The 25599-nt window shown below is 51.2% G+C and overlaps 1 protein-coding gene across 3 annotated transcripts in view; it reads right to left on the reverse strand.

The window, feature by feature from the left end:
- LOC141191468 (uncharacterized) overlaps positions 1-25599 on the reverse strand; it is a 618018-nt gene that overhangs the window by 39711 nt on the left and 552708 nt on the right. The window contains exon 1 of one of the 3 annotated variants that reach the window (XM_073661365.1): positions 649-707. The exons of the other annotated variants lie outside the window; for them this stretch is intronic. The gene's annotated coding sequence lies outside the window, so the exon portion shown is untranslated. Of the gene's footprint in view, positions 1-648; positions 708-25599 lie in introns of those variants that run through there. 3 annotated transcript variants of the gene reach the window in all.

Raw genomic sequence — 25599 nt, forward strand, 5'->3', positions numbered from 1 at the left:
TACATCCTGCATAAGGGGTATAATGGGGGCATTACACTGTGTGGGGCATCATACATCCTGCATAAGGGGCATAATGGGGGCATTACACTGTGTGGGGTATCATACATCCTGCATAATGGGGGCATAATGGGGGCATTACACTGTGTGGGGGCATCATACATCCTGCATAAGGGGCATAATGGGGGCATTACACTGTGTGGGGCATCATACATACTATATAAGGGGCATAATGGGGGCATTACACTGTGTGGGGGCATCATACATCCTGCATAATGGGGGCATAATGGGGCATTACACTGTGTGGGGGCATCATACATCCTGCATAAGGGGCATAATGGGGGCATTAAACTGTGTGGGGGCATCATACATCCTGCATAATGGGGGCATAATGGGGGCATTACACTGTGTGGGGGCATCATACATCCTGCATACGGGGCACAATGGGGGCATTACACTGTGGGGGTCCTGTACTCTGAGAACAATACGTTTCCTCCCTTCCTGTCTCCATAGTTGGGTCGTATGTATCTATTACAGGAAACAGAACAGAAACCTTATGATTCTTATAAAGGGGCAACACAAGAACCCAAAAGAGCCTCCGTGCTGAAGGGGTTAATGCCCCCTGCGCCCAGTAATGGGGTCTCCACATACCTGCACGGTAGAGTCTAGATTGGAGTTGATCTCTTGAGGGGGAGGAGTGATTTCATTCTGTCATGACGTCACCGGAAGGGGCGGGGCTTCTCAGTCCAGTGGACGCTCTTCCACCTGCGGCTGCAGCAGTGCACATTGTGCCGGGACCGGAGGATGGTGATGAGCAGCTGGTGTTCTGCGTTGTGCTGTGAGGACTGAGGTGGGAGAACTGACCATGTGAATAAATGCTGTGGAGGCATAAAGGGGGCTGTGTGGGTGGTGTGAGGAGACATGGGGTATGTAGAGGGGCATCCAGGGGGCTGTGTGGCTGGTGTGAGGAGGCATGGGGTATGTAGAGGGACATCTAGGGGGCTGCGTGGCTGGTGTGAGGAGGCATCCAGGGGGCTGTGTGGCTGGTGTGAGGGGCATGTGGTGTGTAGAGGGACATCCAGGGGGCTGTGTGGGTGGTGTGAGGAGGCATGTGGTGTGTAGAGGGACATCCAGGGGGCTGTGTGGCTGATGTGATGAGGCATGGGGTATGTAGAGGGGCATCCAGGGAGCTGTGTGGCTTGGTGTGAGGAGGCATGGGATATGTAGAGGGGCATCCAGGGGGCGGTGAAGCTGGTGTGAGGGGGCATGGGATATGTAGAGGGGCATCCAGGGAGCTGTGTGGCTTGGTGTGAGGAGGCATGGGATATGTAGAGGGGCATCCAGGGGGCGGTGAAGCTGGTGTGAGGGGGCATGGGATATGTAGAGGGGCATCCAGGGAGCTGTGTGGCTTGGTGTGAGGAGGCATGGGATATGTAGAGGGGCATCCAGGGGGCGGTGAAGCTGGTGTGAGGGGGCATGGGATATGTAGAGGGGCATCCAGAGGGCTGTGTGGATTGGTGTGAGGAGGCATGGGATATGTAGAGGGGCATCCAGGGTGGCTGTGTGGCTGATGTGAGGGGGCATGGGATATGTAGAGGGGCATCCAGAGGGCTGTGTGGATTGGTGTGAGGAGGCATGGGATATGTAGAGGGGCATCCAGGGGGCTGTGTGGGTGGTGTGGCTGATGTTAGGAGGCATGGGATTTGTAGAGGGGCATCCAGGGAGCGGTGAAGCTGGTGTGAGGGGGCATGGGATATGTAGAGGGACATCCAGGGGGCTGTGTGGGTGGTGTGAGGAGGCATGGGGTATGTAGAGGGGCATCCAGGGGGCTGTATGGCTGGTGTGAGGGGCATGGGGTATGTAGAGGGGCATGCAGGGGTCTGCGTGGCTGGTGTGAGGAGGCATGGGGTATGTAGAGGGGCATCCAGGGGGCGGCGTGGCTGGTGTGAGGGGCATGGGGTATGTAGAGGGGCATGCAGGGGTCCGGCGTGGCTGGTGTGAGGAAGCATGGGGTATGTAGAGGGGCATCCAGGGGGCTGCGTGGCTGGTGTGAGGAGGCATGGGGTATGTAGAGGGGCATCCAGGGGGCAGCGTGGCTCGTATGAGGAGGCATGGGGTATGTAGAGGGGCATCCAGGGGGCTGTCTGGCTGGTGTGAGGAGGCATGGGATATGTAGAGGGGCATCCAGGGGGGCTGCGTGGCTGGTGTGAGGAGGCATGGGGTATGTAGACGGGCATCCAGGGGGCTGTGTGGCTGGTGTGAGGGGGCATGGGATATGTAGAGGGGCATCCAGGGGGGCTGCGTGGCTGGTGTGAGGAGGCATGGGGTATGTAGAGGGGCATCCAGTGGGCGGTGTGGCTGGTGTGAGGGGCATGGGGTATGTAGAGAGGCATCCAGGGGGGCTGCGTGGCTGGTGTGATGAGGCATGGGGTATGTAGAGGGGCATCCAGGGGGCTGTGTGGCTGGTGTGAGGAAGCATGGGGTATGTAGAGGGGCATCCAGGGGGCTGTGTGGCTGGTGTGAGTGGGCATGGGGTATATAGAGGGGCATCCAGGGGGCTGGTGTGAGGGGGCATGGGGTATGTAGAGGAGCGTCCAGGGGGATGCGTGATTGGTGTGAGGGGCATGGGGTATGTAGTGGGCCATCCCGGGGGCTGCGTGGCTGGTGTGAGGAGACATGGGGTATGTAGAGGGGCATCCGGGGGGCTGCGTGGCTGGTGTGAGGAGGCATGGGGTATGTAGAGGGACATCCAGGGGGCTGCGTGGCTGGTGTGAGAGGGTATGTAGAAGGGTATCCAGGGGGCTGCGTGGCTGGTGTGAGAGGGTATGTAGAAGGTTATCCAGGGGGCCACGTGGCTGGTGTGAGAGGGCATGGGGTATGTAGCGGGGCTCCAGGGGGCTGCGTGGCTGGTGTGAGGGGGCATGGGGTATGAGGACGGTGGCCGACACAACCTCCTTAAAGACGATACTACGCCATTTTAAAATCTTTCATGGGATAAATCCTAAAACATTTATGGTACGTGGTATTGATGTCATCCATAGTGGCATTAGGGGTGGAAATGTAAAAAAACTTCTGGCTCAAAGGGAAACCAAATGGATAGTGGAACTGGGAACAATGACGCCAAATGGCCTTAATGAGGCCCTGAGCTTCACCCATTTCTTTAATAGATATAATCTTTGTGGTATTTTTATTCAATTGTATGTGTTGATTTTAATTCCTTTTCTTTGTCATTTGTAACTTTCTCCCTCCATAGTCTATATGCACCATCTATATGAATCACCTACATATGGTTAATCAATATGAGGATACTACGAGCAACAATTAAATTGGACCAAGAAAATAGATTTTCGTACTGACAGAATCGTGTTGCAATTATAGGAAAATGACACTTCTTACTCTAACACATTTTTGCATTATTAAGTAGTTGCGTTACTATACTTGTCTAAATGCGTTGCTGTGTTCTCTTTGGCGAGCGCGTGGGTGCTGTGCCTCCCCTTGCCTCTGCGTCATGCACGGCATCTGCATGGTGTCTGCGCATGTTCGGGGGTCATGGCAACGTGTCCTGGTTCCCTGTCATGCGTGGTTCACCTTGATGGCCAAGTGTGACGCATCTGGCTCGGGCGGTTCAGCGTGCATGCGCCGATGGTCCAGGAGATGATTGGTCCGTTGTGGTCACGTGACCGCAGGCCCTAAAGTATATTTAAACAGACATGGAAGGTCCTATTAAACAATCCCCCCGAGGAAGCCACAGGATATACCACGCGAAACACGCATTGGGGTCATTGTTTATTCTGGGTGCTGATCTAATATGGGTAAGAGTGAAATATAATTCTTTAGCATTTTTTCATAGGGCACTATAGGCCATATGGCACGTGGTACATATCCATAGTGATGAAATATCCCATAATTTTGTACCAGTGCATAAATGCCTTGAATACGAGCACTTCTTGCACTTTGTCCCAATAGATATTTAACATCTATTATTATGTTGTATATGTGTCACCCAGTTTGGTTGTCTGTGTGTCGTCCTTTTTAATCATGTGTGTCTTTTCTGTATATTGTTTACAATAAAGTTTTTTGATTCTTTGCCATATACTCTGTATTTGGTTCGTTTTTGCTATATAACAGCAGAAACCAGTCCGGGGGCGCCTCCCGCCAGGGAAAATATAGAAATAGTCCTTGGATGAGTTCAATGGATCCAGCAGATGAGGGACACAACACAATCCCACGTGGCAGCTTCTATCAATCCACACACGCCACGAGGGTCTGGTCGCAGCCTGAGACCCTCCAGCGTCAGGAGGCACCACGCAACTGACTGGGCCAAACATGAGTCTATTGTTCTGTCTACTGGGATCAGCCCCTGGATGGGGAAAGGGTTCACACCCTCTAGATGCAACAAGAGATGTTTACCTAGGCCGGATTACATTACAGTCCATGAACACAGGCTGGGGGAGGGACACGCTGTTAGGCTATGTGCCCACGATGCGTTTAAACGTTTCCGCACCGGCAAAAACGCTGCAGAAACGCTTAAACGCATGGTAGAAGGCCTGCCATGTTCCCCAATGATAATCCGTGCTGTGCACCTGCTGCGGAAATTTCCGCTGCGGATTATCATTCCGGAAAAATACACAGCATGTCCATTAATTTTGCGGACACGCAGCGTAATTGCCGCCATTGACTTGCATTGAAATGCATATTATCTGTGTCAGCACATTTGCACACACGGATAATATGCATTTCTATGTGCGGATGGTACCCGGGTGTGGAGGACAGGAGACTCCTCCAGACCCGGGTACCATAGTACCTGTAAAAAAAAAAAAGAATAAAATAAATATTATACTTGCCTTCTGATGGCCCCCGGTGTCCTTGTCTTCACTTGCCGGCAGCGCGCTGTGGACTGAAGGACCTGCGCTGATGTCATAGTCATGTGACTGCAGGTCCTTCAGTGTACCGCGAGCTGCCGGCAAGTCAGGACGGAGCGAAGCAAGACAGCGAGGGCCATCGGAAGGTAAGTATAGATTTATTTTTTACCGTTCTTTATGGTCACTGTGATGAACCTGTAGCCGCCATCTTGGTAATGATAAATCATATCCAGGGATGGCCACACTTCAGCAGCCCCCACCCTTGGGACCTTCTGTTAAAACGTCAACTAGATAGTTTCCCCCCATCCAGGCTCCTGTAAGATAAGAAGCCTACTTAACACTTGAATGCTAGGAGCTTCAAAGACTTCGAGAGGAAACACAGCCAGCAGGGGGGGGTGCTTCGTCTATCTGTACCTGACCATTTGTCCCATAGGACTAGTTTCTTTGTCTGTCACAAGCATGGAGGCATAAGATATAGAAACATGAATAGTACACGCATGTTGCGTGGGATGGGCCAATAAAAAAATATCACGGCGTCCCGGAGCCATTGCGCACACAAGCCTCCGCGGTAGACGTTTGTACGTGCTCTGGAAGCCAAGATATAGCGCGGAGCCATTCCTGAGGACCGTATGGTATCATAATTGATATCAAAAGGTCGGTTACGGCGGCCCGAATCCATGGGAACCCCTGGGGGTATCATGAGACCATCCCAGAAGAAGTTATTGGGTTCCATAGAATTTGGGCTTCTGATCGAAGTTAGACCTGAGGGTGGAGACTGAGCCAGCTGACCTCACCAGCAGTGGGCGGGACAGGGCAGGTAAGATAGCAGGACAGACAAGAGACAAGTCAGTCTTGACCCAAGAGTGGTGTGCTGAACATCTGAGCACCAGCTGAGGCCACCAAGGGGAGGAGCAGTTTGACCATGCGGTGGTAGGCCTCAGCCTGTAACAAAGAACCGTGCCTGCGACCGCAGAATCCTCTCCCTGCGTCACAAGAAAATCAAGAAACCGGTAACTGATATGCTGTGGTGATTCTGTGTGTTGTATTCCATTGTTGTATAGTTTAGCCTGACCTTATACCTGTGTATATTTAGTTGTATATCGTGTATCTAGTGTATTATTATAATCAATTACCTCAAGTAATTGTGGGCCCGCCTTTTATTCTGCATAACGAACGCACGTCCGTGTGAGCTCGGCTCAAGCCAAAAACGCTACCCAGGGTTGGTTCCTGACCCGATATAGGCCCATTCACGGACTGGGCGTATATCTAAAATAGGGACTGGTGGCAGCATACCAACTGGGGATTGGGGAAGGCTGGTAGTGACGGTCGGAGGTTCAGATATATATATTCCTGGCGCGGCCAAGGAAGATATATATACCGCCCTCACTACAGAGGGCCCCGATACCCAGTAGGTTACAGGACAGTCTCCCTGGCGACCGCTTATCCTAGGTGCAGTTCCTTGACTGACCTGAGGCTAAGAGGGCGCTAGCGAGTTGTGCTGTGTAGTGACGTTACGGTTTAGTGACGTTGAAGGGATAACACACTACCGTGTTCCCTGCGCTGGTTGCAGCTTCCTGGCACTACTTTCTCTAGGTGCAGTACCTTGACTGACCTGAGAGGTAAGGGGGCGCCAGAGAGCTGCACCCACCGGCCGGCTTTCATCACATTGGTGGCAGAGCGGTGGGATTGCAGAATAATAGTGTTGTGGGACCCCTACTCCCAGGCACTAAAGACTGCCAGTGGTAACTTCCACTGCTGGAGTCTTAAGGTCAGCCCAACGTTAGACGGTCAGGCTAAAAGTATAACAAGGTGTGTGCAAACTCAGGGTTGCAGCGGTGTCGGTTACCAAGATGGCAGACGGCACCAGGAGCAAGACCCTGCAGGAGGCTAATGCTACGGTCCGTGTGGCAGGAGGGGAGGACATTGTTACTCATGGCGAGGAGGAGTCCAGCCCGGGCACCTCAGGGAGCCAGTCCCCAGTATACGGTCCCGCAGTGGGCTGCCCACCACCTACCCAGCCCAGCCTGTCCAGATCACAAGCCCTTTTACAAGCGGCTATGGCAAGTCTCCAGTCTCATGGCGATGCCGTCTACAAAACCCTCCTGGCAGCATCAGAGAAGGCAGCGGAGGAGGAGCGCGAAGCTGCGGAGCGCCGGGAGGCTGCGGAGCGTGAAGCTGCAGAGCGCCGGGAGGCTGCGGAGCGTGCAGAGCGAGCTGCGGAGCGCCAGCACCAACTGGACCTGGCCCAGCGGGGGCTTCCGCTAGAGCAACCAACCCATCAGGAGACCAAGTCGTCCAAAGTCCGAGCTGAGGACTTCCCTCTACTGGAGAAGGATGGGGACCTGGACTCCTTTCTGGTGGCATTTGAACGGACCTGTCTTCAGCACCATCTGGCCCGGGATCAGTGGGCCAGATACCTGACCCCCCGTTTGAGGGGTAAGTCCCTGGATGCCTTGGGGGACTTACCTGCCGGGGAGGTACAGAACTACGACTGCATCAAGCGGGCCCTGATCCGGCAGTACAACCTCACTCCCGAGTCGTACCGCCAGAAGTTCCGGAGCCTGCTGCGTGGCCCCAAGGACACCTGGACCGATCATATGCGGGCGCTGTTGAGAGCCGCAGAGCACTGGACCTCGGGTCTAGCGCTTACTACCCGCCAGGAGGTCCAGGAACTGTTCGTCACGGAGCAGTTCTTGTGGAACTGCCCAGAGGACCTCCGACAGTTCCTCCGTGACCGAAAACCAACAGGGGCTTCTGCTACAGCCGCCCTGGCAGACGAGTATGCCAATAACAGGGCGCCTGAGCTGAAGAAGTCTGCCAGCAGCACCTGGAGAGGGGGTAAGCCCAGTCATGCCCCTGTTTCCCCGGCCCCTAGAACACAAGGGGTGTATCCCCCTGTTGCCCTCTCCAGGCAAGGACCAGACGTAAGACGTTGTCATCTATGCAACAAACCAGGACACTTTAGGGCTGAGTGTCCCCAGCGCCAAAAGACCCCATCCCAGTCCCAGAGAGCGCCCAATGTTTTGTGTGTGGGAGGGGGTGGTGGTAGGTCCCTGGACAACATCCAACCCGTCACCATAGGCCGTTCTGCGGTCATGGGACTGCGGGACACGGGCGCTGAACGAACACTGGTACGGCCTGAGGTGGTGTCCCCCCAGGACTTGGTACCAGGAAAGACTCTTTCCGTCTCCGGGGTTGGAGGCGTGGAGCCGGCACTTCCCGTTGCCATGGTGTATTTGGACTGGGGTGCCGGAAGGGGGATGCGGGAGGTGGGAGTAACGCCAAATATTCCCGCAAATGTTTTATTAGGGACCGACTTGGGGCGTCTAGTATCGCAGTATGTACCCTCTGAACCCCCAAGTTCGGCCCCCCAAGAGTGTATTGATTTGTCTGCTGCTAATGCCAACCATGTTGTATGTAGTGTGTGTCCTGCTGAGGAGGAGGGAGTGAAACCTGAGGGTAACACCTGCACAGACACAACACAAACAGGGTTAGTGAAAGCAGGTGGGGAGTGTGGGGATGCCCGCAGAGGTGCTCAGCCGGCGTGCCGTGACCTCTTGTCCTCCGGTGAGGGAGGGGGCGGGCAGGATTCTGTAGAGGGAAGCTCAGGGATGGAGAGGGGGGCAGCTACCGGCAGTGTAGGGCTCCCAGGGGTATCCAGGCTGCTGAGTATAGGCCCACTGCAGGGGGAGGAACAGGCCATGGGGGGTGGGGGTGTCCCAAGAGAGGAGCCGCCAGGTAAGACCCCAGGGCAGGAGTTCCCCACATCCGAGATGTCCAAAGGCCTAGGAAGCCTGCCTGTTCGGGCGGCTTGGTCAGAAACAGAGGGGAAGCAGGCACTACCCACGGTCACAGCGGTCATAGCCGCTGTCACCAGGAGTGGGAGCGCCGGAGCCCAAGGAGCCTTGCAGAGGTCCGACGGCTTCCCCACTTCTGACCAAGTGTCTGCCGGGTCAGACAGCGGCCAGGTGACATGCCCGGAGGGGCTGACAGAGGATGTGGCAGTTTCGTCGATTCTGGCCACATCAAGTCAGGAATTTCAGGCTGCGTTGGAAGCAGACGACAGCCTGAAAGCTCTCAAGGAACAGGCGGCACAGCCTCCCATGGAGTCAGACTGCGAGCGTGTGGTCTGGGACCAGGGACGGCTGTACCGGGTAACGGTCCAGCAGGGTTCACCGGAGGCGTGGCCCAGGGACCGACAGTTAGTGGTACCCTATCCGTTCAGGGCGGAATTGTTGCGGATCGCACACGAGATTCCGATGGCCGGACACCTAGGGATCGCTAAAACCAAGGCCAGGATAGCTCAGCATTTCTACTGGCCTGGGATGGGAGCCGCGGTGGGTGCCTACTGCCGTTCGTGTGACACCTGTCAGAGGGTGGGGAAGGCGGGGCCGCGCCCCAAAGCCCCACTGGTAACTCTGCCAATCATCGAAGAGCCTTTCTCGAGGGTCGCTGTGGATCTTATTGGACCTCTGTCCACTCCCAGCCACTCCGGGAAATGCTTCATACTCACGGTAGTGGACTATGCCACCCGGTACCCGGAAGCGGTAGCTTTGTCGTCCATTCGGGCCGACAAGGTGGCTACCGCCTTACTGGAGATCTTCTCCAGAGTGGGTTTCCCCCAAGAAATGCTCACCGACCGAGGGACCCAGTTCATGTCGCGGCTGATGGAGTCCCTCTGTAAGCAAATGCAGGTGCAACATCTGGTGGCCAGCCCGTATCACCCACAGACTAATGGCCTGTGTGAGCGGTTCAATGGCACCTTAAAGCAGATGCTTAAGATGTTGGTCGACTCCCACGGGAGAGACTGGGAGCGTTACCTCCCACACCTCCTATTTGCTTACCGGGAGGTTCCGCAGGCCTCAACGGGGTTCTCCCCCTTTGAGCTCCTGTACGGGCGACGGGTACGGGGCCCCCTGGCTCTGGTGAAGGAAGCATGGGAAGGGGATTTGGCCACCCCCGAGGTGTCGGTCATCGAGTATGTCGTGCGCCACCGGGACAGGATGATGGCCTTGGCAAAGCTGGTGCAGGACAATATGGCCCAGGCCCAGGCCGACCAGAAGCGGTGGTACGACCAGAATGCTTGTGAGAGGACCTACCAGGTGGGTCAAAAGGTGTGGGTACTGGTCCCCGTACCACAGAACAAGCTTCAGGCAGCCTGGGAAGGTCCCTACTTCGTGCACCAGAAACTCAATGCCGTCACCTATCTGGTCACCCTGGATCACGCCCGTGGAAGGAGGAAGGCCTTCCACGTGAACATGATGAAGGCTCATCATGAGCGGGAAGCGACTGCCCACCCAGTGTGCAACCTTCCCGAGGAAGGAGAGGTAGAAACCCTCCTGGATCTGCTCACCCAAGCCAAGGCGGGTGGGTCCATCGAGGATGTGGGGGTTGGCCACCAGCTCACGGAGGACCAACGGTCCCAGCTGGGGACCACCCTGCACCCCTTCCGGGGGCTGTTCAGCAGCCTGCCCGGAAGGACTGAGATGGCTGTCCACGACGTGGACACTGGCGATCACCCGCCGATCCGGCGTTCAGCATATCGGGTCTCTTTCGAGGTGCAGGGAAACATGCGCCAAGAGATAGACGAGATGCTGAAGCTGGGGGTGATCCAGGCATCCAGCAGCGCGTGGGCCTCGCCTGTAGTCCTCGTACCAAAGAAGGACCGAACTACACGGTTCTGCGTGGACTACCGGGGGCTCAACGCTGTAACGGTCACCGATGCGTTCCCCATACCACGCATCGATGACCTGCTCGATCGGATGGCCGGGGCTAAGTACCTGACCATCATGGATCTGAGCCGGGGGTACTGGCAGATTCCTCTGACCCCCGCGGCAAGGGAACGCTCTGCCTTTATCACCCCTTTTGGACTGTACGAGTCCACAGTGATGCCATTCGGCATGAAGAATGCCCCTGCCACTTTTCAGCGGATGGTCAATACGCTGCTTGAGGGACTTGAAGGGTACGCGGCTGCGTACTTGGACGATATTGCAGTCTTCAGTCCCACTTGGGAGGATCACCTAGAGCACCTGCGGCAGGTGCTCGGTCGGATCCACCGGGCAGGCTTGACCATCAAGCCGGAAAAGTGCCAGCTGGGCATGAGTGAGGTCCTCTACCTGGGTCACCGGGTAGGCGGGGGGGTTCTGAAGCCAGAACCGGGGAAAGTGGATGCCATCGCATCCTGGCCCACTCCTAGGACCAAAAAGCAGGTGATGTCCTTCTTGGGGACCGCCGGGTACTATAGGAGGTTCGTCCCACACTATAGCACCCTGGCCAAGCCCCTGACGGACCTCACCAAGAAGAAGCTGCCCGTCGCAGTCGACTGGACAGTCGCCTGCGAGACAGCTTTCGGGGCACTCAAGGCCGCCCTAAGTAGCTCCCCTGTACTGCAAGCTGCCGACTTCGACCGGCCGTTTGTGGTACAGACCGACGCCAGTGACTTTGGCCTCGGTGCTGTGCTAAGTCAGGTCAACACGACAGGCCAGGAACATCCTGTCTTGTACCTGAGCAGGAAGCTACTGCCCCGGGAGGTGGCTTACTCCACGGTGGAAAAAGAATGCCTGGCAATTGTATGGGCCCTGCAGCGTCTGCAGCCCTACTTGTACGGGAGCCATTTCACCGTGGAGACGGACCACAACCCCCTCAGCTGGTTACACACGGTCTCTGGGTCGAATGGCAGGTTGCTACGCTGGAGCCTCGCTCTCCAGCAGTACCACTTCTCCATTCGCCACAGAAGAGGCCGTGACCACGGTAACGCTGACGGGTTATCCCGGCAAGGGGAGGGTGCAGAAGGACGCACGGGGGAACACAGGAATGTGCTACCCCCTCGCGCCCTCGTATAGGGGGAGGTGTGATGAACCTGTAGCCGCCATCTTGGTAATGATAAATCATATCCAGGGATGGCCACACTTCAGCAGCCCCCACCCTTGGGACCTTCTGTTAAAACGTCAACTAGATAGTTTCCCCCCATCCAGGCTCCTGTAAGATAAGAAGCCTACTTAACACTTGAATGCTAGGAGCTTCAAAGACTTCGAGAGGAAACACAGCCAGCAGGGGGGGGTGCTTCGTCTATCTGTACCTGACCATTTGTCCCATAGGACTAGTTTCTTTGTCTGTCACAAGCATGGAGGCATAAGATATAGAAACATGAATAGTACACGCATGTTGCGTGGGATGGGCCAATAAAAAAATATCACGGCGTCCCGGAGCCATTGCGCACACAAGCCTCCGCGGTAGACGTTTGTACGTGCTCTGGAAGCCAAGATATAGCGCGGAGCCATTCCTGAGGACCGTATGGTATCATAATTGATATCAAAAGGTCGGTTACGGCGGCCCGAATCCATGGGAACCCCTGGGGGTATCATGAGACCATCCCAGAAGAAGTTATTGGGTTCCATAGAATTTGGGCTTCTGATCGAAGTTAGACCTGAGGGTGGAGACTGAGCCAGCTGACCTCACCAGCAGTGGGCGGGACAGGGCAGGTAAGATAGCAGGACAGACAAGAGACAAGTCAGTCTTGACCCAAGAGTGGTGTGCTGAACATCTGAGCACCAGCTGAGGCCACCAAGGGGAGGAGCAGTTTGACCATGCGGTGGTAGGCCTCAGCCTGTAACAAAGAACCGTGCCTGCGACCGCAGAATCCTCTCCCTGCGTCACAAGAAAATCAAGAAACCGGTAACTGATATGCTGTGGTGATTCTGTGTGTTGTATTCCATTGTTGTATAGTTTAGCCTGACCTTATACCTGTGTATATTTAGTTGTATATCGTGTATCTAGTGTATTATTATAATCAATTACCTCAAGTAATTGTGGGCCCGCCTTTTATTCTGCATAACGAACGCACGTCCGTGTGAGCTCGGCTCAAGCCAAAAACGCTACCCAGGGTTGGTTCCTGACCCGATATAGGCCCATTCACGGACTGGGCGTATATCTAAAATAGGGACTGGTGGCAGCATACCAACTGGGGATTGGGGAAGGCTGGTAGTGACGGTCGGAGGTTCAGATATATATATTCCTGGCGCGGCCAAGGAAGATATATATACCGCCCTCACTACAGAGGGCCCCGATACCCAGTAGGTTACAGGACAGTCTCCCTGGCGACCGCTTATCCTAGGTGCAGTTCCTTGACTGACCTGAGGCTAAGAGGGCGCTAGCGAGTTGTGCTGTGTAGTGACGTTACGGTTTAGTGACGTTGAAGGGATAACACACTACCGTGTTCCCTGCGCTGGTTGCAGCTTCCTGGCACTACTTTCTCTAGGTGCAGTACCTTGACTGACCTGAGAGGTAAGGGGGCGCCAGAGAGCTGCACCCACCGGCCGGCTTTCATCACAGTCACACTATATAAATCCATGCCGGTTGCATGGATTTATATAGTGTGACCAACTTGTCAAGCACTTTCCAAGTGATGCTAAAATCGCTTGGAAATCGCTTGTCAACCCGCATGCGAAAATACATGTGAAGAGCGCTTCACATCCGCATGTCCCTGGCAGGAAAAACGCATGTACAATCCGCATGTACAATCCGCATGTCCCTGGCAGGAGTCTGCGTGTACAGTCTGCATGTTTTTTCTGCCAGGGAGATGCAGAAACTGAGCATTTCTGCATCGTGGGCACATAGCCTTACACCCCTTACACTAAAGCAGGTTACATTACATAAAGTACATGAACACAGGCTGGGGAGGGACACACTGTTAGTGTCATATTGGATAAAACATAAGATGCTGAGGTTAGGACCACCAGGGACCCCAATGTTACTTAGGAAAGACTATGTCCATGTTTAATAAAGTAATTTTCACGTATGCTTAGCACAGGTCTGTCCGTCCATTCATGGATTCTGTATGGGGCTAATAATAATAGGCCATCACAGCACTCGGCTATGTCACTTAGGTACATAAATGCATAGAAAATATAAATTACTCCAGCTAAATTGCTGCATTTTCGCCGTAAAGAACTCTGCACCTGATTAATGTCTTGATGAGAGGGCGGGGGTGAAGGACGCAGCTCCTGATTCATTAAGAGACGTATTCATCAGAAGCGTCTGATGGCTGGGCAGCGCCTCCATGCTATGCCACTGACTGGAGTAGGATTTGTAGCGACCACCGCTGCTCATGATGAAGTTGCCAAACAGCAGTCATCACAACCCGGCCCACTTACCGATAAAAATGCCATTAGAAAGGAAAAAGTTGCAACGTTTTTACATGGTCTTCAGCTGCATCCAAATTATACGATTGAGCATTTTATAACAGAATTCTGGAGTAAACACTATGATGAATAGGGTCCTATGGGTTTGTTCTGTTTAAGCTGAGTTGATGCAGGTCTGTGCTATGACGTCAATTCAAGTTAAGAAACCCTTTTATCTACAGGTGCATCTCACTAAATTAGAATATCATCAAAAAGTTAATTTGTGTCAGTTCTTCAATACAAAAAGTGAAACTCCTATATAGAGTCATTACACACAGAGTGATCTATTATATAGTCATTACACACAGGGATCTATTATATAGAGTCATTACACACAGAGGGATCTATTATATAGAGTCATTACATGCAGAGGGATCTATTATAGAGACTCATTACACACAGAGGGATCTATTATAGAGACTCATTACACACAGAGGGATCTATTATAGAGACTCATTACACACAGAGGGATCTATTATATAGAGTCATTACACGCAGAGGGATCTATTATATAGAGTCATTACACACAGAGGGATCTATTATATAGAGTCATTACACACAGAGGGATCTATTATATAGAGTCATTACACACAGAGGGATCTATTATATAGAGATTACACACAGAGAGGTCTATTATAGTCATTACACACAGAGGGATCTATTATATAGAGTCATTACACACAGAGGGATCTATTATATAGAGTCATTACACGCAGAGGGATCTATTATATAGTCATTACACGCAGAGGGATCTATTATATAGAGTCATTACACGCAGAGGGGTCTATTATATAGAGTCATTACACGCAGAGGGATCTATTATATAGAGTCATTACACACAGAGGGATCTATTATATAGAGTCATTACACACAGAGGGATCTATTATATAGAGTCATTACACACAGAGGGATCTATTATATAGTCATTACACACAGAGGGATCTATTATATAGTCATTACACACAGAGTGATCTATTCCAAGTGTTTATTTCTGTTAATGTTGATGATTATGGCTTACAGCCAATGAAAACACAACAGTCATTATCTCAGTAAATTAGAATACTTTATAACAACAGCTTGAAAAATTATTTTAAAATCCGAAATGTCCTACTGAAATGTATATTCAGTAAATGCCTCAATACTTGGTCGGGCTCCTTCTGCATCAATTACTGCATCAATGCGGCAATGTGGCATGGAGGCGATCAGCATGTGGCTCTGCTGAGGGGTTATGGAAGCCCAGGGGGCTTTGATAGCAGCCTTCAGCTCATCTGCATTGTTGGGTCTGGTGTCGCTCATCTTCCTCTTGACAATACCCCATAGATTCTCTATAATAGATTCTCTATGGGGTTAAGGTCAGGCGAGTTTGCTGTCAATCAAGCACAGTGATACTGTTGTGTGTAAACCAGGTATTGGTACTTTTGGCCGTGTGGACAGGGGCCAAGTCCTGCTGGAGAATGACATTTCCATCTCCATAAAGCTTGTCGGCAGAGGGAAGCATGAAGTGCTGTAAAATGTCCTGGTAGACGGCTGCGCTGACTTTGGTCTTGATAAAACACAGTGGACCTTCACCAGCAGATGACATGGCTCACCAAACCATCACTGATTGTGGAGACTTCACACTAGACCTCCAGCAGCTTGGATTGTGGCCTCTCCACTCTTCCTCCAGATTCTGAGACCTTGTGGAGTGTGTCAATGACTGCCTTCTGGACATCTGTTAAGTCAGCAGTCTTCCCCATGATTGTGGAGCCTACTGAAACTGACTAAGGGACCTTGTTAAATGCTTAGGAAGCCTTTGCAGGTGTTTTTTTGTTAATTATTCTAATTTACTGAGATAATGACTTTTGTGTTTTTATTGGCTATAAGCCGTAATCATCAACATTAACAGAAATAAACACTTGAAATAGATCACTCCGTCTGTAATGACTCTATATAATATATGAGTTTCACTTTTTGTATTGAAGAACTGAAATAAATTAACTTTTTGATGATATTCTAATTTAGTGAGATGCACCTGTATTATTAGAATTATCACACCAGTACACCTGTTTTCTCATTTGTGAGATTTAAGTAAACCTTGTATGATATCTTTTTCATTTGTGAATGTCCTTATACTTTCAAGCAGAACCTAGACACCCCACAATGCAATAACCCATCGATCACTACAAGCCCTCCGTTTTCCATGGATATCCATATTATGGACTGTGTATACGTTTCTTATGCCTGAACTGCGCACCCCTCGGTGAAGACAGTGAGTTTTTTGGGGGCAGCTTATGGTCGTCTCAGGATATGAACACCCCCTGATCTGCTTGAAAATAGAACTGAAATAAAATGTTGAGAACAAATGTCAAATATCACGTTGACCCTTCAAGTCACTGTCTTGTAAATCTTTATCACTTCTCCACAGAATAGGTGATTGGTCTGAAATCACTCAGGGGGTAAAGAGACTCTGTCATCACAGAATAACTAATCAAACCAATCGCAGCCCCTCAGTATATCATGGCACCCTGTATTTTGATTGGCAGCTGTAGCTTTATAGATTCGAGCGGGGGTCTCAAACATTTGGCCACAGGGGCTGCTTCATGCAGGCCGCAGGCACCATACACCTTGAGGATTGTGGCACGTCAGCACTTTTTCAGTGGAACATATTGCAGGCGCCGTGCACAGACAAGCTCTTTGCTCAGCTATACCAATGCCAACTGTGGGTCAATCACAGGCCAGCAGCTAATGTCCGCAGGGGACCAGGATGGGAACAGGACTAGAAGATGAGGATCAGGATCCTGACATTACTGCAAAGAGACATTACTACAAAAAGGGGACCAGGAAGGGACACGTTACTATGAGATAGGGAGCCGAATGGTGAGATTGCTACAAGAAGGGGACCAGGTTGGAGGATATTTCTACAAGATGGCCATGATGGGGGACAATAAAACAAGATGAGGACCATGATGGGGGACATAAGCACAAGATAGGGACCATGATGGGGACATTACTACAAGATATTGGCCAAAATTACTATATGGCGCTAATAGTAAGATCGTATTACAAAAAGGGGCTAAAATGTAAAAGAAAACAAAAAAAAATCTAAATCCCCTTATGCACTTTGTACGATGCCCCCACACAGTGTAATGCCCCCATTATGCCGGATGTATGATGCCCCCACACAGTGTAATGCCCCCATTATGCCCCCATTATGCCGGATGTATGATGCCCCCACACAGTGTAATGCCCCCATTATGCCCCTTATGCAGGATGTATGATGCCCCCACACAGTGTAATGCCCCCATTATGCCGGATGTATGATGCCCCCACACAGTGTAATGCCCCCATTATGCCCTTTATGCAGTATGTATGATGCCCCCACACAGCGTAATGCCCCATTATGCCCCTTATGCAGTATGTATGATGCCCCACACAGCGTAATGCCCCATTATGCCCCTTATGCAGGATGTATGATGCCTCCCACACAGTGTAATACCCCATTATGCCCCTTATGCAGGATGCATGATGCCCCCACACAGTGTAATGCCCCCATTATGATTGGTGCTCTAAATAGCGCCAAACATGCAGGACGGGGACCCGAGCTCCCGCCCGAGCATCTCGAAAGTACTCGGCGAGCTCAGAGCATCTCGAGTACTGAGATGCTCGGGCGAGTACCGAGCAGTGGCGAGCATGCTCGCTCATCACTAGTAATAACACGTCATCCGCATATAGAGCGACACTTTCTTCTTTATTCCCATATCTAGACCCTTCCAGCCCAGGATGTGTCTGATTTTATAAGCTAAGGGCTTAATTGGCAAAGTAAAGAGTATAAGGCACAGCGGGCACCCCTGCCTTGTCCCCCTGAATAGCTCGAGATTGTCAGAAGTATCTCCATTCACTCTAATTTTGACCTATAGAGCTTTGTATGGTATCTTAACCCATTTCATGAAATTAGGGTCAAACCCCATTTTCTCCAACACTACCCAGATGTAACTCCACTCTACACTATCAAAATCTTTAGCGGTATCCAGGGATACTATTGCTTTTTGTTTAAGGTCCACCCCGTGCCACCTACAAATTCAAAAAAAGCTTGGGCAGATTTATAGCTATTGACTAAGATGGCATAAATCCTACCTGGTCCAGATGAATTACTGATAACTCACAGTGCTCAGCCTAGAGGCAAGAGTTTTGGCCAGGATTTTAACATCCAACATTAAAAGCGATATTGGCTTGTACTAATCAGGTAGCTCTTTATCTTTCCCTTTCTTAGACAGTACCGCAATTACCGCCTCATACAGTGAGCTTGGGAGTAGTGTTGAGCCACCCCCGTAGTGTTCGAGTTCGGTTTGGTTCGTCGAACACCCGTGTGTTCGCCGAACTGTTCGTCGAACTGTTCGTCGAACACCTTCGAACACCGTTAAAACCAATGGCAGGCAAACAAAAACACATAGAAACACATAGAAAACACCTTCAAAGGTGTCCAAAAGCTGACAAACTGCTCAGAAGACACAACTAACACATGGAAAAGTGACAAGTACATATAGTCATGCGAAAAGAAAAGAGGTGGAGGAGTAAAAGGAGGGGGAGACACAGATATAGGCATGTCATGCCCTTCTAAAATCCAAAAAGTGAGAAGCCGACACGTTCAGTCCGCTCCTGCCCATGCCACCTCCGTGTCGCTGGGTTTGTGCCAGAGCCGCGGTGAACCCTGATGGCCAGCCCCCCTCTCCCAATACTGGTGCCTGTCCGCTGGTGGGTCGAGCGAGCCCCCCTGTGGTGGAGGCAGCTCTAAGCTTTTTAATTTAAATTGTCTCTCTAATTTGAATGAATACACTTTAAATCCATTTACAAGGATCTATTGGAGGGCAAGTCTCATGCCAGCAGCCGCGTAATTCCAGCTCCAGTAGCGTCCACTAAAGCTGCTGCAGTTAAAAAGCTTTTATAAGGATCGAGCTCGGCTGTCCACCGCAAGGCATCCTACTGCCAGTCCCAGCCCCTATGCCTTGGGGTGCCTCCTGATGCTCTTCACTGAGTATCCCGTGGTCCCGAAGCATTTCCTTTGAAAAAATTAAGTGTCCAAACTACAGGTGGTGTAGCTTGCTTAACAGCCGGGATAATCCGCTGACTAGCAGACACTGCTACTAGGCACAAAGTATTTCCTGGGATAGATGCAGTAAAAATTTGTAATTAGATACTCTCGTTGGATGCTGAGAAAGCATTCCATAGAGTCTCCTGGCACGCCATATATGATTCTCTTAAAAAGCTTGGGGTAGGGGTCTAGGGGACCCTTTTATAGCCAAAATCACGGCCCTGTATCACAATACGTCACCTAGGCTGAAGATAAATGGAACTGTAGCACCCTGAGGGCTCGGTTGCTACAGAGGTATTGCACCTCACCCAGAGGTGTGATATCTCACTCTCAGGTAAGGATGGAGTGTGGATCAGGACCCGACACCTGCATGCATTACACCACATTGCCGTGGGGCAGGGCGACCAATATGCCTCTGAGATGGGCATGACAGTCCCTGTCCCTGGCTGGAGTGGGGGGAGGGAACACTGAGGAAGGGGAACCCTGTAGTGCAGGAGCAGGGAGGAAGCAGTTCCTGGGTGCATTGAGAAGGGAGTATAAAAGGTGGGCACCATCTTAGTTCAGTGCAGAGAAGTCTGAGCAGAAGTGGCAGGGAGCAGGGGCTCTGCATGAGCTCTGCTCCGGAGGCGGGCCTAGTAACAGAGGCCCAGGCCTGGAAGAGGGAGAAGGAAGGAAGAGGAGCGGAGAAGGCTCCAGGAACGAGGAGTGAAGGGATCCCAGGGGTGCGGACGGGCGAGTCGCCACCGCACGCCCGAATCCACCTGCGTGGAGGGGTCAGGCCAAAGGGGGAGACCGGTTCCCGAAACTAGTGGAGGCAGGAAACGACCCTCAGCTAGAAACCGGAGGCTGTGACATTTTATGTGGCGCAGCCCCTCGCTACACCCGCTAGGAAGGCACCACATAGGGTCAGGGAAACTGGCGCCAAGTTTACCAAGAGGAGGCCCGAGGCAGCCGGACAGAAGGGTTGGTAAGAAAGGCCAGACAAAGGACACACAAAGGGGGTCCTGTGAAGCGCTCCAAAGTTATCTGGGAGTTGTCTGAGCCCCTCACCTGGTGAGCACAGTACGACGTGGGCAGCCGTTACCTGCAGACGTGGTCTGGATAATAAGAACTGTGAGTAAAGGCCCTGGACTGCATCACTGACTCCGTGTCGTTACTGTTGCTGCCCTGCACCATCACCCCCATCCTCCGCATACACTGCCCTGAGGCTATACTCCTCCCGTGGGGAGTTATGCTACGCTCTGCTGCACCCACAACACCAGCCTCAGCGGTCTGCCCTGCAGCGGCGGTTCACTCTGACCGCAATCCACGGGTGGCGTAGTCGGACATTTAAACATCAAAACCACATAAATAGTTCCGTCACTGGTTTGACCACCCTGAGCCACGGAACCGGGTCACCGCCACGAAGACTACAACCACCAGCATCCACCAAAAAGGGTCCGGCTCCGGGTGTCCCAAGGCCCAGGGGGTGCATGAGAACATTTTCATCACCTTTCACAATCACCAATGGGACAAGGCAGGGATGTCCTCTGTCCCCTCTCTTATACATCCTAGTGACGGAGCACCTGCTCTCATCAATTCGCCATAACCCCAATATTAGGTGGATTGAGGTGGGAGGCACTGAGTACAAGTGCTCTCTATTTGCTGATGATGTCCTAGTATATATCACTCAATCACATATATCCATCCATGCTGTTATGGCTGAAATAGATCACTTTGTTACATGGTCAAATTTTAAAATCAATGCAGCGAAGTCTGAGGCCCTCGATGTCTCCCTCCCCAAATCCATATAGGATTCCATCCAGTCCAACTTTCCCTTTGCCTGGCCCTCACAGGGTATCAAATACTTAGGAATTCCTATTCATAGAGACCTCTCCCATCTATGTTATCTTAATTTTGGGCCCTTTATTGAACAACTCCATACAGACCACGGTTGGCAAGTTAGAACTGTAAGATTCACTACGTGAACCACTGGTGTTTTGTGGAAAAGCACATGTACACTGTGTTCCAAATTATTATGCAAAAAGTGTTTAGGAGTGATAAGGGAAGAATTTGTTTGTTTGTCAGTTAAACTCATTGATGGTGATGTGTGTCAGGGCTCTTTATATCACTGTAAGCAATTGCAGACACCTGTGCTAATTAGTTTGGCAGGTGTGTCCAATGAAAGGCAAGACTACTTAAGAAGGCTGTCTCACATTATTAAGCAGCCTACATTTTCTGCCAAAATGGGAAAGAAAAAGGATGTGTCGGCTGCTGAGAAGCAACAAATTGTGGAGTGTTTAGGTCAAGGCATGACTACAATCAACATTGTGCGATGATCAGGATGAAGTGTCTTGGCAATCAAGAAGTATGTAGCTGATTCACAGTACACACGTGTGCGTGCTGATAAGGGCAAATTGAGGACTCTTTCCTACAGGCAATTACGTCAGGTTAAAAGAGCAGCGGCAAAAAAGCCTTGTCATAGCAGCAGACAAGTTTTTGAAGCTGCTGGTGCCTCCAACGTCCCCCGAACAACAAGATGCAGGGTCCTTCAGAGGTTTGCAGCTGTGCATACGCCATCCTGTCGACCTCCTCTATCCACTTCACACAAGCAGAAACGGCTCCAGTGGGCTAAACATTACATGAAGACTGATTTCAAAACTATTTTGTTCACGGATGAGTGCCGTGCAGCGCTCGATGGTCCAGATGGATGGAGTGGAGGATGGCTGGTTGATGGACACCCCACGCAAACACAGCTACAGCGCCAACAAGGAGGTGGAGTAATGTTTTGGGCTGGAATCATGGGGAGAGAGATTGTCGGCCCCTTTAGGATCCCTGAAGGCGCTAAAGATGAACTCCATAATGTATGTGGATTTTCTCAAACAGCACTTCCTGCCATGGTTCAAGAAGAAGAACCGTGTATTTCACAGCAAGATCATTTTTTTCAATGATAATGCACCATCTCATGCTGCACATAAAACATCTGCATCTCTGGCTGATATGGGCATAAAAGGGGACAAACTTATGGTGTGACCCCCATGCTCCCCTGACCTCTACCCCATTCAGAACCTCTGGAGCATCATCAAAAGGAGTGTCTATGATGGCGGGAGGCAGTTCACATCTAAGCAACAGCTCTGGGAGGGTATTCTGTCCTCATGCAAAACAATTGAAGCAGAAACCATCCAAAACCTGACAAATTCAATGGACGAGAGAGTTCAGAAGCTCCTTTCGAACAAGGGGTCCTATGTGAAAATGTAACATCACCTAGAATAAAGTTTTGAGTTGAAAACTGTTTGATTTCAGTTTCTAATAACCTGCTAATGCTTATAATTTCAAAAATGACCATTTTTTTGGTCTTTATTAAAATGAAAAGGTTGATCGAAAAGTTTGGAGGATCTAAGAGTGTGGCAACCCAGTAGTCATGATTACTTTGAATTCTGACAATATGAGGGTCATGTTGCAGGTAGTGCAGCAAGAAGGCACTTATGTGTCTTGCGCATCTCGGAGCCCCAAAATTATTTTCCGGGCTAGATGCAGCTAAAAATTATTATTAATTTTAAATCTGGTGGAGCTTAGTATAGATGGCCTAATAGGATCAGTGCTGCACACTGCTACAAAGCCCAAATTATTTTCCAGCCAAGATACAGATAAGCATGATTAGTAATTTTAAATCTGGTGGAGCTTATTATAGATGGCCTAATAGAATCAGTGCTGCACACTGCTACAAAGCCCAAATTATTTTCCAGCCAAGATACAGATAAACATGATTAGTAATTTGAAAGCTTAAAACGGTTGGTAGGGTGATTTTAACCAATCATCAAGCTTTTACTCTCCCCAGGATGACACAGGGGTAGAAAAGTCGTTTCGGATCCATGATTTGTTCATCTTTATGAACGTGAGTCTGTCTACATTATCAGTGGAGAGCCGCGTGCGCTTATCTGTAAGCACACCACCAGCAGCGCTGAACACACGTTCAGACAGAACGCTGGCTGCGGGGCATGACAAGATCTCCAAGGCGTAAGTGGCTAGCTCCGGCCATTTATCCAGATTGGAAGCCCAAAAAGAGCAAGGGTCCAGTGACACAGTCATGGCTTCAATGTTTATTTGGAGATACTCCTGTACCATCGTCTCTAGGCGTTGACTATGTGTCAGACTTCTTGTCTCCTGTGGCCTTGCAAAGGATGGGCTAAAAAAGTGGTGAAATGATTCCGCAAAATTGATGTTACCAGCAGATACTGTGGTTCTGTTACAGTTTGAGTGCTGAACACTTGACGGTCCCACGGTTGGCAAGTTGGAACTGTGAGATTCACTACGTGCACCACTGATGTTTTGTGGAAAAGCACATGTAAGATTCTGCAACAGTCTCTGCTGATACTCCTGCATGCGTGCATCCCTTTCTATGGCAGGAATAATTTCGGCAAATTTACTTTTGTACCGGGGATCTAACAGTGTGGCAACCCAGTAGTCAGGATTATTTCTAATTCTCACAATTCGAGGGTCATGTTGCAGGTAGTGCAGCAAGAAGGCACTCATGTGTGTTGCGCATCCAGGAGCACCAAGTCCCTGTTGTGTTGGTGGCGAGGTAACAATCATGCTTCCTTCCTCTGTCCTCTCCCCCCAACCTCGCACAACAGAAATGTGATCAAGGTCTCCCTCATCTGATGAGTCTTCCATCAGTTCGTCCTCCACTTCTTCCTGGGCTCCTGCACCTTCCTCACTAGTTTGGCTGCTACCATGCGCCCTGGTAAAACCATCTCCCCCACCCTCACATGCCTGCCGCCTTGGTGCTGCCGACCGTCTGGACCTTGCAGATGTTAGCCCTTCCGCATACAACTCCTCCTCCTCTACTTCCTCCACCTCCTCTTGTGCCACCACCTGACTCCGAATTCTGTTTCACATGTGCTCCAGCATGTAAATCACCGGAATAGTCATGCTGATAATGGCATCGTCAGCACTAAACATCTTCGTCGCCATTTCAAAACTGTGCAGAAGGGTGCATAGGTCCCTGATCTGAGACCACTCCTCCAGCATGATTTGCCCCACCTCTGGATCTCGTTGGCCCAGGCTATATGTCAGAACGTATTGCACCAGGGCTTGTCGGTGCTGCCACAGTCGCTGCAACATGTGCAGAGTTGAATTCCACCGGGTAGGCACATCGCATTTTAGCCGGTGAAGTGGCAGGCCCAACGACTTCTGTAGAGATGTAAGTCGATGAGCTGCGGGATGCGAACGGCGGAAGTGAGCACACAGCGACCGTGCCCTCTGCAGAAGGCCATCTAGTCTAGGATAGTGGGCTAAAAATTGCTGGACAACCAGGTTCAACACGTGAGCCATACAAGGCACGTGTGTGACATTGCCCCGGCGAAGGGCCGCACCCAGGTTTGCAGCATTGTCGCACACGGCCTTCCCTGGTTTCAGGTCCAGTGGAGACAACCATTCATGAAATTGGTTCTCCAGAGCTGACCACAACTCCTCAGCTGTGTGACTCACATTTCCCAGACATTTCAATGTAAAAACCGCCTGATGACGTTGAGCCCTACTGCCAGCATAGTAAGGAGGTGTGCAGGATCCCTTCTGCGCAGTTAGAAAGCTTGTGGCATGACCAGACAGGCTTTGGGTGCAGGTGGAAGACCGAGAGGAGGTTGAGGAGGCAGAAGCAGTGGAGGAACTTTGACATAAAGAGGATTGACGCACAACTCGTGGGGACGGCAAGACTTGGACAGCAGCCCCTTGTCCTGCTGTCACCATAGTTACCCAGTGCCCAGTCAGCGACATGTAACGCCCCTGTCCATGCCTACTCGTCCAAGTGTCTGTGGTGAAATGCACCCTGTCACACACAGAGTTTCTCAAAGAAGCGGTGATGTTGTGTGCGACATGCTGGTGGAGCGCAGGCACACCTTTCTTTGAGAAGTAGTGCCGACTGGGCATCTGGTACTGGGGCACTGCGACGGACATAAGGTCTCGAAAATCTTCTGTGTCCACCAGGCGGAAAGGCAGCATTTCTGTAGCCAAGAGCTTGCAGATGGTGAAATTCAACCTCTTAGCTTTCTCATGGCTAGGAGGAAATGGTCTTTTACTTGTCCACATCTGAGGGACCGAGGGCTAGCTATTGTGCTTAGACGGGGTTGATAAGGGTGTCCCCGGCAAACTGCCGGTCTGTGAGGAAGATGCAGGCGGACATGTTAGGTTGCCTTGATCCAAAGGTGGTGCTATCGATGTCAGACAGCGCTCAACACCAGCTGGTGTTACCACCTCCAAAGAAAATGATGACCTGCCAATCACGCTGGCTGTTGCGGGTAAAGAGGTGGCAGGTCTGAGCCCCAAAACAGGTGTGACTGCTGTCCCCCCAGTCACAGAGGATGAAGAGGCCGCGGATGCACAAGATATGGCAGATGGTGGTTGGCCCGGCCGGCTAGGCCGCATTGTAGCACACTGAGCTTCCCACTGCAACTTATGCTTCATGTCCATGTGCCGGTTCATGCATGAAGTACTCAAACTATGTATTTTTTGGCCT

This window comes from Phyllobates terribilis, unplaced genomic scaffold, assembly GCF_046119375.1.
Source record: "Phyllobates terribilis strain yellow unplaced genomic scaffold, ASM4611937v1 Scaffold_46__1_contigs__length_10046794, whole genome shotgun sequence".
Taxonomy (NCBI): Eukaryota; Metazoa; Chordata; class Amphibia; order Anura; family Dendrobatidae; genus Phyllobates; species Phyllobates terribilis.